Here is a 13852-nt window from a genome sequence, read left to right as displayed (position 1 = left end):
CCCCCCAATCCTAGTTGGATTAGGATTCCTTGAGGGGGGAAAGAGAGAGAGGGGGCCGACCACCTCTCCTAGTCCTAATAGGACTAGGGGAAGGGGGGAGGCGCACAGCCACCTTGGGCTGCCCCTTTCTCCTTTCCACTAAAGCCCACTAAGGCCCATATAGCTCCCGGGGGGTTCCGGTAACCTCCCGGTACTCCGGTAAAATCCCGGTTTCACCCGGAACACTTCCGATATCCAAACATAGGCTTCCAATATATCAATCTTTACATCTCGACCATTTCGAGACTCCTCGTCATGTCCCCGATCTCATCTGGGACTCTGAACTCCTTCGGTACATCAAAACTCATAAACTCATAATATAACTGTCATCGAAACCTTAAGCGTGCGGACCCTATGGTTCAAGAATAATGTAGACATGACCGAGACACGTCTCCGGTCAATAACTAATAGCGGGACCTAGATGCCCATATTGGCTCCTACATATTCTATGAAGATCTTTATCGGTCAGACCGCATAACAACATACGTTGTTCCCTTTGTCATCGGTATGTTACTTGCCCGAGATTCGATCGTCGGTATCCAATACCTAGTCCAATCTCGTTACCGGCAAGTCTCTTTACTCGTTCTGTAATACATCATCTCGCAAATAACTCATTAGTTGCAATGCTTGCAAGGCTTATGTGATGTGCATTACCGAGAGGGCCCAGAGATACCTCTCCGACAATCGGAGTGACAAATCCTAATCTCGAAATACGCCAACCCAACATCTACCTTTGGAGACACCTGTAATGCTCCTTTATAATCACCCAGTTACGTTGTGACGTTTGGTAGCACCCAAAGTGTTCCTCCGGCAAACGGGAGTTGCATAATCTCATAGTCATAGGAACATGTATAAGTCATGAAGAAAGCAATAGCAACATACTAAACGATCGGGTGCTAAGCTAATGGAATGGGTCATGTCAATTAGATCATTCAACTAATGATGTGACCTCGTTAATCAAATAACAACTCTTTGTCTATGGTTAGGAAACATAACCATCTTTGATTAACGAGCTAGTCAAGTAGAGGCATACTAGTGACACTCTGTTTGTCTATGTATTCACACATGTATTATGTTTCCGGTTAATACAATTCTAGCATGAATAATAAACATTTATCATGAAATAAGGAAATAAATAATAACTTTATTATTGCCTCTAGGGCATATTTCCTTCAGTCTCCCACTTGCACTAGAGTCAATAATCTAGATCACATCACCATGTGATTAACATCGATAGTTCACATCATCATGTGATTAACACCCATAGTTCACATCGCCATGTGACCAACACCCAAAGGGTTTACTAGATTCAGTAATCTAGTTCACATCGCTATGTGATTAAAACCCAAGGAGTACTAAGGTGCGATCATGTTTTGCTTGTGAGAGAATCTTAGTCAACGGGTCTGCCACATTCAGATCCGCATGTATTTTGCAAATTTCTATGTCAACAATGCTCTGCATGGAGCTACTCTAGCTAATTGCTCCCACTTTCAATATGTATCTAGACTGAGACTTAGAGTCATCTAGATTAGTGTCAAAACTTGCATCGGCGTAACCCTTTACGACGAACCTTTTTTTTTCTCTCTTCCATAATCGAGAAACGTACCCTTATTCCACTAAGGATAATTTTGACCGCTGTCCAGTGATCTACTCCTAGATCACTATCGTACTCCCTTGCCAAACTCAGTGGTAGGGCATACAATAGATCTGGTATACAACATGGCATACTTTATAGAACCTATGGCTAAGCCATAGGGAATGACTTTCATTCTCTTTCTATCTTCTGCCGTGGTCGGGCTTTGAGTCTTACTCAACTTCACACCTTGTAATACAGGCAAGAACTCTTTCTTTGACTGCTCCATTTTGAACTACTTCAAAATCTTGTCAAGGTATGTACTCATTGAAAAAACTTATCAAGCGTCTTGATCTATCTCTATAGATCTTGAAGCTCAATATGTAAGCAGCTTCACCAAAGTCTTTCTTTGAAAAACTCCTTTCAAACACTCCTTTATGCTTTGCAGAATAATTCTACATTATTTCCGATCAACAATATGTCATTCACATATACTTATCAGAAATGCTGTAGTGCTCCCACTCACTTTCTTGTAAATACAGGCTTCACCGCAAGTCTGTATAAAACTATATGCTTTGATCAACTTATCAAAGCGTATATTCCAACTCTGAGATGCTTGCACCAGTCCATAGATGGATCGCTGGAGCTTGCATATTTTGTTAGTACCTTTAGGATTGACAAAACCTTCTGGTTGTATCATATACAACTCTTCTTTAATAAATCTATTAAGGAATGCAGTTTTGTTTATCCATTTGCCAGATTTCATAAAATGCGGCAATTGCTAACATGATTCGGACAGACTTAAGCATACATACGAGTGAGAAAATCTCATCGTAGTCAACACCTTGAACTTGTCAAAAACCTTTTGCGACAATTCTAGCTTTCTAGATAGTAACACTACTATCAGCGTCTGTCTTCCTCTTGAAGATCCATTTATTCTCAATTGCTTGCCGATCATCGGGCAAGTCAACCAAAGTCCAAACTTTGTTCTCATACATGGATCATATCTCAGATTTCATGGCCTCAAACCATTTCGCTGAATCTGGGCTCATCATCGCTTCCTCATAGTTCGCAAGTTCATCATGGTCTAGTAACATGACTTCCAGAACAGGATTACCGTATCACACTGGTGCGGATCTCACTCTGGTTTACCTACGAGATTTGGTAGTAACTTGATCTGAAGTTACATGATCATCATCATTAGCTTCCTCACTAATTGGTGTAGTAGTCACAGGAACAGATTTCTGTGATGAACTACTTTCCAATAAGGGAGCAGGTACAGTTACCTCATCAAGTTCTACTTTCCTCCCACTCACTTCTTTCGAGAGAAACTCCTTCTCTAGAAAGACTCCGAATTTAGCAACAAAAGTCTTGCCTTCGGATCTGTGATAGAAGGTGTATCCAATAGTTTCCTTTGGATATCCTATGAAGATTTATTTCTCCGGTTTGGGTTCGAGCTTATCATGTTGAAACTTTTTCACATAAGCATCGCAGTCCCAAACTTTAAGAAACGACAACTTTGGTTTCTTGCCAAACCACAGTTCAGATTGTGTCGTCTCAACGGACTTAGATGGTGCCCTTTTAAACGTGAATGCAGCTGTCTTTAATGCATAACCCCAAAACGATAGTGGTAGATCGGTAAGAGACATCATAGATCATACCATATCTAATAAAGTACGGTTATGATGTTCGGACACACCATTATGCTGTGGTGTTCCAGGTGGCATGAGTTTGTGAAACTATTCCACATTGTTTTAATTGAAGACCAAACTCGTAACTCAAATATTTTACCTCTGCGATCATATCGTAGAAACTTTTATTTTCTTGTCACGATGATTTTCCACTTCACTCTGAAATTCTTTGAACTGTTCAAATGTTTCAGACTTATGTTTCATCAAGTAGATATCCCCATATCTGCTCAAATCATCCGTGAAGGTCAGAAAATAATGATACCTGCTGCAAGCCTTAATATCATCGGACCACATACATCAGTATGTATGATCTCCAACAAATCTGTTGCTTGCTTCATTGTTCCGGAGAACGGCGTTTTAGTCATCTTGCCCAAAAGGCATGGTTCGCAAGCATCAAGTGATTCATAATCAAGTGATTCCAAAATCCCATCAGCATGGAGTTTCTTCGTGCGCTTTACACCAATATGACCTAAACGGCAGTGCTACAAATAAGTTGCACTATCATTATTAACTTTGCATCTTTTTGTTTCAATATTATGATTATGTGTATCACTACGATCGAGATCCAACGAACTATTTTCATTGGGTGTGTAACCATATAAGGTTTTATTCATGCAAACAGAACAACAATTTATTTTCTTAGTTAAATGAATAAACGTATTACAATAAACATGATCAAATCATATTCATGCTCAACGCAAACACCAAATAACACTTATTCAGGTTCAACACTAATCCCGAAAGTATAGGGAGTGTGCGATGATGATCATATCAATCTTGGAACCACTTCCAACACACATCGTCACTTCACCCTTAACTAGTCTTTGTTTATTCTGCAACTCCCGTTTCGAGTTACTAATTTTAGCAGCTGAACTAGTATCAAATACTGAGGGGTTGCTATAAACACTAGTAAAGTACACATCAATAACATGTATATCAAATATACTTATGTTCACTTTGCCATCCTTCTTATCTGCCAATCACTTGGGGTAGTTCCGCTTCCAGTGACCAGTCCCTTTGCAGTAGAAACACTTAGTCTCAGGCTTAGGACCAGACTTGGGCTTCTTCACTTGAGCAACAACTTGCTTGCTGTTCTTCTTGAAGTTCCCCTTCTTCCCTCTGCCCTGTTCTTGAAACTAGTGGTCTTGTCTACCATCAACACTTGATGTTTTTCTCGATTTCTACCTTCGTCAATTTCCGCATTACGAAGAGCTTGGGAATCGTTTCCGTTATCCCTTGCATATCATAGTTCATCACAAAGTTCTACTAACTTGGTGATGGTGACTAGAGAATTCTGTCAATCACTATCTTATCTGGAAGATTAACTCCCACTTGATTCAAGCGATTGTTGTACTCAGACAATCTGGGTACATGCTCACTAGTTGAGCGATTCTCCTCCATCTTTTAGCTATAGAACTTGTTGGAGACTTTCATATTTCTCAACTCGGGTATTTGCTTGAAATATTAACTTCAATTCCTGGAACATCTCATATGGTCCATGACGTTCAAAACGTCTTTGAAGTCCCGATTCTAAGCCGTTAAGCATGGTGCACTAAACTATCAAGTAGTCATCATATTTAGCTAGCCAAACATTCATAACGTCTGCATCTGCTCCTGCAATAGGCCCGTCACCTAGTGGTGCATCAAGGACATAATTCTTCTGTGCAGCAATGAGGATAAACCTCAGTTCACGGATCCAATCCGCATCTTTGCTACTAACATCTTTCAACACAATTTTCTCTAGGAACATATCAAAAATAAACACAGGGAAGCAACAACACGAGCTATTGATCTACAACATGGTTTGCAAAATACTACCAGGACTAAGTTCATGATAAATTTAAGTTCAATTAATCATATTACTTAAGAACTCCCACTTAGATAGACATCCCTCTAATCCTCTAAGTGATTACGTGATCCAAATCAACTAAACCATAACCGATCATCACGTGAGATGGAGTAGTTTTCAATGGTGAACATCGTTATGTTGATCATATCTACTATATGATTCACGCTCGACCTTTCGGTCTCCGTGTTCCGAGGCCATATCTGCATATGCTAGGCTCGTCAAGTTTAACCTGAGTATTCCGCGTGTGCAAAACTGGCTTGCACCCGTTGTAGATGGACGTAGAGCTTATCACACCCGATCATCACGTGGTGTCTGGGCACGACGAACTTTGGCAACGGTGCGTACTCAGGGAGAACACTTCTTGATAATTAGTGAGAGATCATCTTATAATGCTACCGTCAATCAAAGCAAAAATAAGATGTATACAAGATAAACATCATATGCAATCAAAATATGTGACATGATATGGACATCTTCATCTTGTGCCTTTGATCTCCATCTCCAAAGCATCGTCATGATTTCTATCGTCACCGGCATGACACCATGATCTCCATCATCTTGATCTATATCAATGTGTCGTCACACGGTCGTCTCGCCAACTATTGCTCTTGCAACTATTGCTATCGCATAGCGATAAAGTAAAGCAATTATTTGGCGCTTGCATCTTATGCAATATAGAGACAACCATAAGGCTTTTGCCAGTTGCCGATAACTTCAACAAAACATGATCATCTCATACAACAACTTATATCCCATCACGTTTTGACCATATCACATCACAACATGCCCTACGCATCAAAAACACAATGATAGTTTGTCAAATGGACTCCGTTTTAACCTTCGCAAGGACCGGGCGTAGCCACACTCGGTTCAACTAAAGTTGGAGAAACTGTCACCCGCTAGCCACCTTTGTGCAAAGCACGTCGGGAGAACCGGTCTCGCGTAAGCGTACGCGTAATGTCGGTCCGGGCCGCTTCATCCAACAATACCGCCGAACCAAAGTATGACATGCTGGTAGGTAGTATGACTTATATCGCCCACAACTCACTTGTGTTCTACTCGTGCATATGACATCAACACATAAAACCTAGGCTCGGATGCCACTGTTGGGGAACGTAGTAATTTCAAAAATTTCCTACGCACACGCAAGATCATGGTGATGCATAGCAACGAGAGGGGAGAGTGTTGTCTACGTACCCACGCAGACCGACTGCGGAAGCGTTGACGCAACGTAGAGGAAGTAGTCGTACGTCTTCCTGATCCGAACGATCCAAGCACCGTTACTCTGGCACCTCCGAGTTCTTAGCACACGTACAGCTCGATGACGCTCCCCGGGCTCCGATCCATCAAAGCTTCGGGGATGAGTTCCGTCAGCACAACGGCGTGCTGACGATGATGATGTTCTACCGACGCAGGGCTTCGCCTAAGCACTACAACGATATGATCGAGGTGGAATATGGTGGCAGGGGGCACCGCACATGGCTAAGGAACGATCACGTGGATCAACTTGTGTGTTTCTAGGGTGCCCCTGCCTCTGTATATAAAGGACTAGAGGGGGGAGGCTAGCCGGCCAAGCTTGGCGCGCCAGGAGAGTCCTACTCCCTCTGGGAGTAGGATTCCCCCCCAATCCTAGTTGGATTAGGATTCCTTAAGGGGGGGAAGAGAGAGAGGGGGCCGGCCACCTCTCCTAGTCCTAATAGGACTAGGGGAAGGGGGGAGGCGCACAGCCACCTTGGGCTGCCCCTTTCTCCTTTCCACTAAAGCCCACTAAGGCCCATATAGCTCCCCGGGGGTTCCGGTAACCTCCCGGTACTCCGATAAAATCCCGGTTTCACCCGGAACACTTCCGATATCCAAACATAGGCTTCCAATATATCAATCTTTACGTCTCGACCATTTCGAGACTCCTCGTCATGTCCCCGATATCATCTGGGACTCCGAACTCCTTCGGTACATCAAAACTCATAAACTCATAATATAACTGTCATCGAAACCTTAAGCGTGCGGACCCTATGGTTCGAGAATAATGTAGACATGACCGAGACACGTCTCCGGTCAATAACCAATAGCGGGACCTGGATGCCCATATTGGCTCCTACATATTCTACGAAGATCTTTATCGGTCAGACCGCATAACAACATACGTTGTTCCCTTTGTCATCGGTATGTTACTTGCCCGAGATTCGATCGTCGGTATCCAATACCTAGTCCAATCTCGTTACCGGCAAGTCTCTTTACTCGTTCCGTAATACATCATCTCGCAACTAACTCATTAGTTGCAATGCTTGCAAGGCTTATGTGATGTGCATTACCGAGAGGGCCCAGAGATACCTCTCCGACAATCGGAGTGACAAATCCTAATCTCGAAATACGCCAACCCAACATCTACCTTTGGAGACACCTGTAATGCTCCTTTATAATCAACCAGTTACGTTGTGACGTTTGGTAGCACCCAAAGTGTTCCTCCGGCAAATGGGAGTTGCATAATCTCATAGTCATAGGAACATGTATAAGTCATGAAGAAAGCAATAGCAACATACTAAACGATCGGGTGCTAAGCTAATGGAATGGGTCATGTCAATCAGATCATTCAACTAATGATGTGACCTCGTTAATCAAATAACAACTCTTTGTCTATGGTTAGGAAACATAACCATCTTTGATTAACGAGCTAGTCAAGTAGAGGCATACTAGTGACACTCTGTTTGTCTATGTATTCACACATGTATTATGTTTCCGGTTAATACAATTCTAGCATGAATAATAAACATTTATCATGAAATAAGGAAATAAATAATAACTTTATTATTGCCTCTAGGGCATATTTCCTTCATCGGCCCCCTAGTTGGGGCGGCCTTTCTTTTCTTGTCTCCCCCAACTGAAGGGGGAGCATCTTCTTCTTCCTCATCGTTCTCGGGGGAGGAGTGTGCCGCAGAGTCATCGGACGATGAGTCTGATAACACCTGGCGTCAAGAACTCTTTCGGGTTCCCTTGGCCTTCTTGGTCTTCTTTGGCACCTTGTAAGGAGCCGGAGTCAACATCTCTGTCAGGAGAGCGTTTGCTGGGCCTTCGGGCAAGGGAGCCGGACAGTTGATCTGTCCGGCCATTCCCTGCCAGTCCTGTCAAAGGAACGGGAGCTTAGATCCCGCATAGAGTCGAACTATGAAAAACAAGTATCCTGTAAGAGGTAAAACAACTTACCGCGCTGGCTTGGCGCTTCGCGCAGAATCCGCGATCCTCGGTAGTAGGAGGAGGAACCTCGGCTCCCTTGAATAGCACCTTCCAGGCATCCTCGTGTGTTGTATCGAAGAGCCTGTTCAGAGTTTGGTGATGGGCCGGGTCGAACTCCCACAAGTTGAAGGCCCGTTGTTGACACGGGAGGATCCAGCGGACGAGCATGACCTGGACTACGTTGACGAGCTTGAGATTCTTATTCACCATGTTTTGAATAGATGTTTGGAGTCCGGTCAGCTCTTCTGAACTACCCCAGGACAGGCCCTTCTCTTTCCAGGAGGTGAGCCGCGTGGGGATGCCAGATCGGAACTCGGGGGCTGCTGCCCATGCAGGGTCACGCGGCTCGGTGATGTAGAACCACCCCGATTGCCACCCCTTTATGGTCTCCACGAAGGAGCCCTCGAGCCATGTAGTGTTGGGCATCTTGCCCACCATGGCGCCTCCGCACTCCGCCTGGCGGCCGCCCACTACCTTCGGCTTGACATTGAAGGTCTTCAGCCATAAGACGAGGTGGGGCTTCATGCGGAGGAAGGCCTCGCACATGACGATAAACGCAGAGATGTTGAGGATGAAGTACGGGGCCAGATCATGGAAATCCAGGCTGTAGTAGAACATGAGCCTCCGGACGAATGAGTGGAGTGGGAATCCCAGTCCACGGAGGAAATGGGTAAGGAACACTACCCTCTCATGGGGCCCGGGGGTGGGGATGAGCTGCCCCTCATCTGGGAGCCGGTGCACGATGTCATCGGGCAGGTATCCGGCTCTCCTCAGCTTCTTGATGTGTCCCTCCGTGACGGAGGAGACCATCCACCTGCCTCCCGCTCCAGACATGGGTGGAGAAGGTTGAGGTGGGAAGTGCGAAATTGGGCGCTGGAGCTCGAGTGCGTGGAAATGGATGAGCAAAGGAGGAAGAAGGCATGGATAAAAGGTGAATCCTTATCCCTTTATATGGGCGGACGAAACTAAGCGTCCCCACTAGCCTGGTAAAACTTGCTTATCCCCCAAGCGCCGTAATCGATGGCGCGGTTGGGTTACCCACACCCGTATTGATGAGAATCCCGTGATAAGGGGACACGAACTCTGCTTTGACAAGACCTGTCAAAAAAAAACTGCCTCGCGTCATGTGCGGGGCTAGTTAAAGGAAACGGTTCGATTAATCGCCGGGCCGTGACATAATGTCGTGTTGCCAAAACAAGTCAGCAAATTGGATTTGTGGAAATATTATTCTCTCTACGGTGGTATGTGGAACTTATTTTGCAGGGTCGGGCACTATCCTTATATTCAAATTCTTCCGTGGTACATTCGGAGGAGGAACCCGCCTTGCAATGCCGAAGACAATACTGCGCGCCAGACTCGACGTCATTGAAAGCCTGGTTCAGGGGCTACTGTGGGAGTCCTGGATTAGGGGGTCTCCGGACAGCCGGACTATCTCCATTGGCCGGACTGTTAGACTATGAAGCTACAGGATTGAAGACTTCGTCTCGTGTCCAGATGGGACTCTACTTGGCGTGGAAGGCAAGCTAGGAAATACGGATATGTGTATCTCCTCCTTTGTAACCGACCTTGTGTAACCCTAACCTCTTCGGTGTCTATATAAACCGGAGGGTTTTAGTCCATAGGACAACATACAATCATACCATAGGCTAGCTTCTAGGGTTTAGCCTCTCTGATCTTGTGGTAGATCTACTCTTGTACTACCCATATCATCAATATTAATCAAGCAGGACGTAGGGTTTTACCTCCATCAAGAGGGCCCGAACCTGGGTAAAACATTGTGTCCCCTGCCTCCTGTTACCATCCGCCTTAGACGCACAGTTCGGGACCGCCTACCCGAGATCCGCCGGTTTTGACACCGACAATGGGCCTCCTACAAAATCAGCTTCCTGATCTCCTGATCATTTGGCACATATACGTGGTCCTCGAACCATAAGGTATCGTGCTCATCCTCATGAAATCCTTTAGCCTTTCCTTTGCTCATTCTTTCCTTTATCTCAGCAATCTCCTTGTCCGTCTTCTGAGCTTGTCTGATCTTATCCATCAAAGTAGACTGAATCTCCAATGCTGCTACATAACCTCTCGGAACTATCTCCAAATATGGCTCATGAAGATTCTCTGCTAACTCCTTGGGTAACTCTCCGGTCATGAGTGTATTGACATGACTCTTGCGGCTCAACGCATTGGCTACTACGTTAGCCTTTCCAGGATGATAGTGCAACTTCATGTCATAATCCTTAATGAGTTCTAACCATCTCCTCTGCCTGAGATTAATTCAACTCCTTCTGCGTGAAGATGTATTTCAAACTCTTGTGATCCGTGTATACCTCACAATGGTTTCCGATGAGAAAATGTCTCCAAGTCTTCAACGCATGCACTACGGCTGCTAACTCCAAATCATGCGTAGCATAATTTAACTCATGGGGTTTAAGCTGTGTGAGTCATATGAAACAACTCTTCCTTCCTACATAAGCACTGATCCAAGTCCTCGACGAGAAGCGTCGCAATACACTTCATAATCCTTGTGTTGATCTGGCAGAATCAACACTGGTGATGTAACCAAGCGTTTCTTCAACTCCTGAAAACTGGCCTCACATTCCTCAGTCCATTTGAACTTGGTGTCCTTTTTTAACAACTCCGTCATAGGCTTTGCAATCTTCGAGAAATTCTCAATGAACCTCCGATAGTATCCTGCGAGTCCAAGAAAACTCCGAATCTCTCCAACTGACGTGGCTGCCTCCCAATTTGTCACAGTGACGACTTTGGCGGGGTCTACCACTATTCCTTCTCCGGATATAACATGTACAAGGAATCCAACTTCCTTCCACCAAAACTCACACTTGCTGAACTTGGCGTATAGCTGATGTTCTCTAAGCTTCCCAAGTACTAATCGCAAATGCTCTTTATGCTCCTCTTCATTCTTTGAGTAGACCAGAATATCATCAATGAACACCACTACGAACTTACCCAAAAACTCCATAAACACCTTGTTCATCATGTTCATAAAATAGGCAAGTGTGTTAGTCAGGCCAAATGACATAACGGTATACTCATATAGCTCGTACCTCGTGGTAAAAGCTGCCTTAGGTATGTCATGCTCTCGAATCTTCAGCTGGTGGTACCCTGATCGCAGATCGATCTTGGAAAACACCTTAGCTCGTTGCAACTGATCAAACAAATCATTGATCATTGGTAGTGGGTACTTGTTCTTGATCGTCACCTAATTCGATCCTCGATAATCAACAACCATCCTCAACGATCCATCCTTCTTCTCCACTAGAAGTACTGGTGATCCCCAAGGTGACGAGCTTGGGCGAATATATCATTTATCCAGTAACTCCTTAATCTGCTTCTTGATTTCCTCTAAATCCTGTGCGGGCATCCTATACGGTCTCTTAGATATTGGCCTTGTACCTGGCAAAAGCTCAATCAAAAACTCGGTGTCTCTATCCGGTGGCATGCCTGGCAACTCTTCCGGAAATACATCCGGGAATCCCTCACCACTGCTACTTCCTCCTGTACAACTCCTGATAAGGAATTTACTTGAGTCCTAATCGGCACATGCCGGGATACATACTTGATCCTTCTTCCTTATGGGGTGGTGAGCAAGATCGACTTACTGGCGCAATTGATATTTCCTCCATACATCGATAGCCAATCCATACCTAGAATCACATCCAAACCTTGTGACTCCAAAATTATCAGATCTGAGGGGAAAACATGCCTACCTATGGTCAATGGCATCTGAAAACATCCTTGGCTTGCCATATACTCTGCTCCTGGCGAGCTCACTAACATAGGTGTACTAAGAACTTTGGTGGGCAGCTTATACTTATCCACAAATCCCCTTGATATGTATGAATGCAATGCACTAGTATCAAAAAGAACGACTGCAATATATGACTTAACCAAAAACTTACCTATTACTGCATCTGGCTGGGCTTCAATCTCCTCCACGTTAACGTGGTTCACTTGTCCCCTGTTGAAAGGGTTGGGCTTCTTCCCAGAACTTCCATTCCCGTTTCCATTCTTAGCTTCAAGACATTCATTGGCGTAATGTCCGGTCTTCTGGCACTTGTAGCAAGTAACATGGCTTAGATCTTTCTTGGCGGGGGTTGATGGGTTGGAACGGTTCTGTCCGTTGCTTCCTTCAATACCATTTCCGTTCTTAGAGCCACTATGGTTGTGCAAACTTTCTCCAGTGTGATTGTGACCTCCATAGTTATGCTGTAGGGGTCCTCCCGAGTTTCGGGTGAAACGGGGTCTCTGCCGAGCTCCAGAATTATACTTCCCTTGTCCATACTTCCTCTTGCGGTTGTCAATCTGCTGTTGCTTCCCTTCAAGCATGAGAGCTCTATCTACCAACTGTTGGTAGTTATTAAAGGTTGCTACCATCAACTGCATGCTCAGCTCATCATTCAGTCCTTCCAAAAACTTCTCCTGCTTAGCTGCATCCGTAGCAACGTCATCTGGGGCATAACGTGCTAGCTTGCTAAATTCATCAACATACTGGCCAACTGTGCGTCCTCCTTGGCGTAAGTTGCGGAACTCATGCTTCTTCATGGCCATAGCTCCTGCTGATACATGGGCAGTGCGAAAAGCCTGCTAGAACTGGTCCCATGTAACATTGGCTATAGGATAGGTGACAGTGTAATTCTCCCATCATGAGGCTGCTGGTCCATCCAATTGGTGCACGGCAAAACGCACCTTCTCAGCATCTATGCATCCTGCAGTGGTTAAATCTCTTCCAATCCTGCGGAGCCAATCATCTGCCACTATCGGCTCGGTGCTACTGTAAAACACCGGCGGCTGCAACCTCAGAAAATGGGCTAAGTTGTCAACTGGGGGTGGTGGTGGGTTGTTGATGATGATGATGATGTTGTTGTTGTTGTTGCCTTGGTTCTGAACTAACAACTGCATCAATGTATTCTGCTGCTGGATCAACCGAGTGAGCTCTGGTGGAAAAGTAAATCCGGGGTCACGTCTCGGAGGCATCTGAGGGTTTAGAGGGAAGAGAATAGAATAGAATGAGGTCTAGTGAGAAAACACTACCCATATGCACATGAGACAAACATAATCATATCACTCACTCAATCAAGCAAGGGCATACAATCGGTCTAGAACTATCGTTACAAAAGTGCTCGGACTATACTATATACATGGTGGAATACTACTACTGATATGGTGGTCGACTAGAAAAATTGATCGGTGGAAGACTCCATAATATCCGCTCCAGCTTCATCAACATAGTCATCATCGCTATCGTCGGGGTCTGAGTCGGTGTCGTCGATGATGATGTAGTTCTCCGGGCAAGTAGAATCGCCGTCTTCTCCTCCTGGTGTGGGGTCTCCCATGAATACTCCTAGCTTCCTTGTCAGATCATCATTCATCTCCACTAGTATCGTCATTTCCTCCTCGTATCTATCGCATGTAGACTTGAGTTCTTCCTCCAGCTCCGTGATCCTGGTCATC

The sequence above is a fragment of the Triticum dicoccoides genome, chromosome 1A, assembly GCF_002162155.2.
Source record: "Triticum dicoccoides isolate Atlit2015 ecotype Zavitan chromosome 1A, WEW_v2.0, whole genome shotgun sequence".
NCBI lineage: Eukaryota > Viridiplantae > Streptophyta > Magnoliopsida > Poales > Poaceae > Triticum > Triticum dicoccoides.
The sequence above is the reverse complement of the archived record's forward strand: the minus strand, read 5'-3'. Positions refer to the sequence as shown.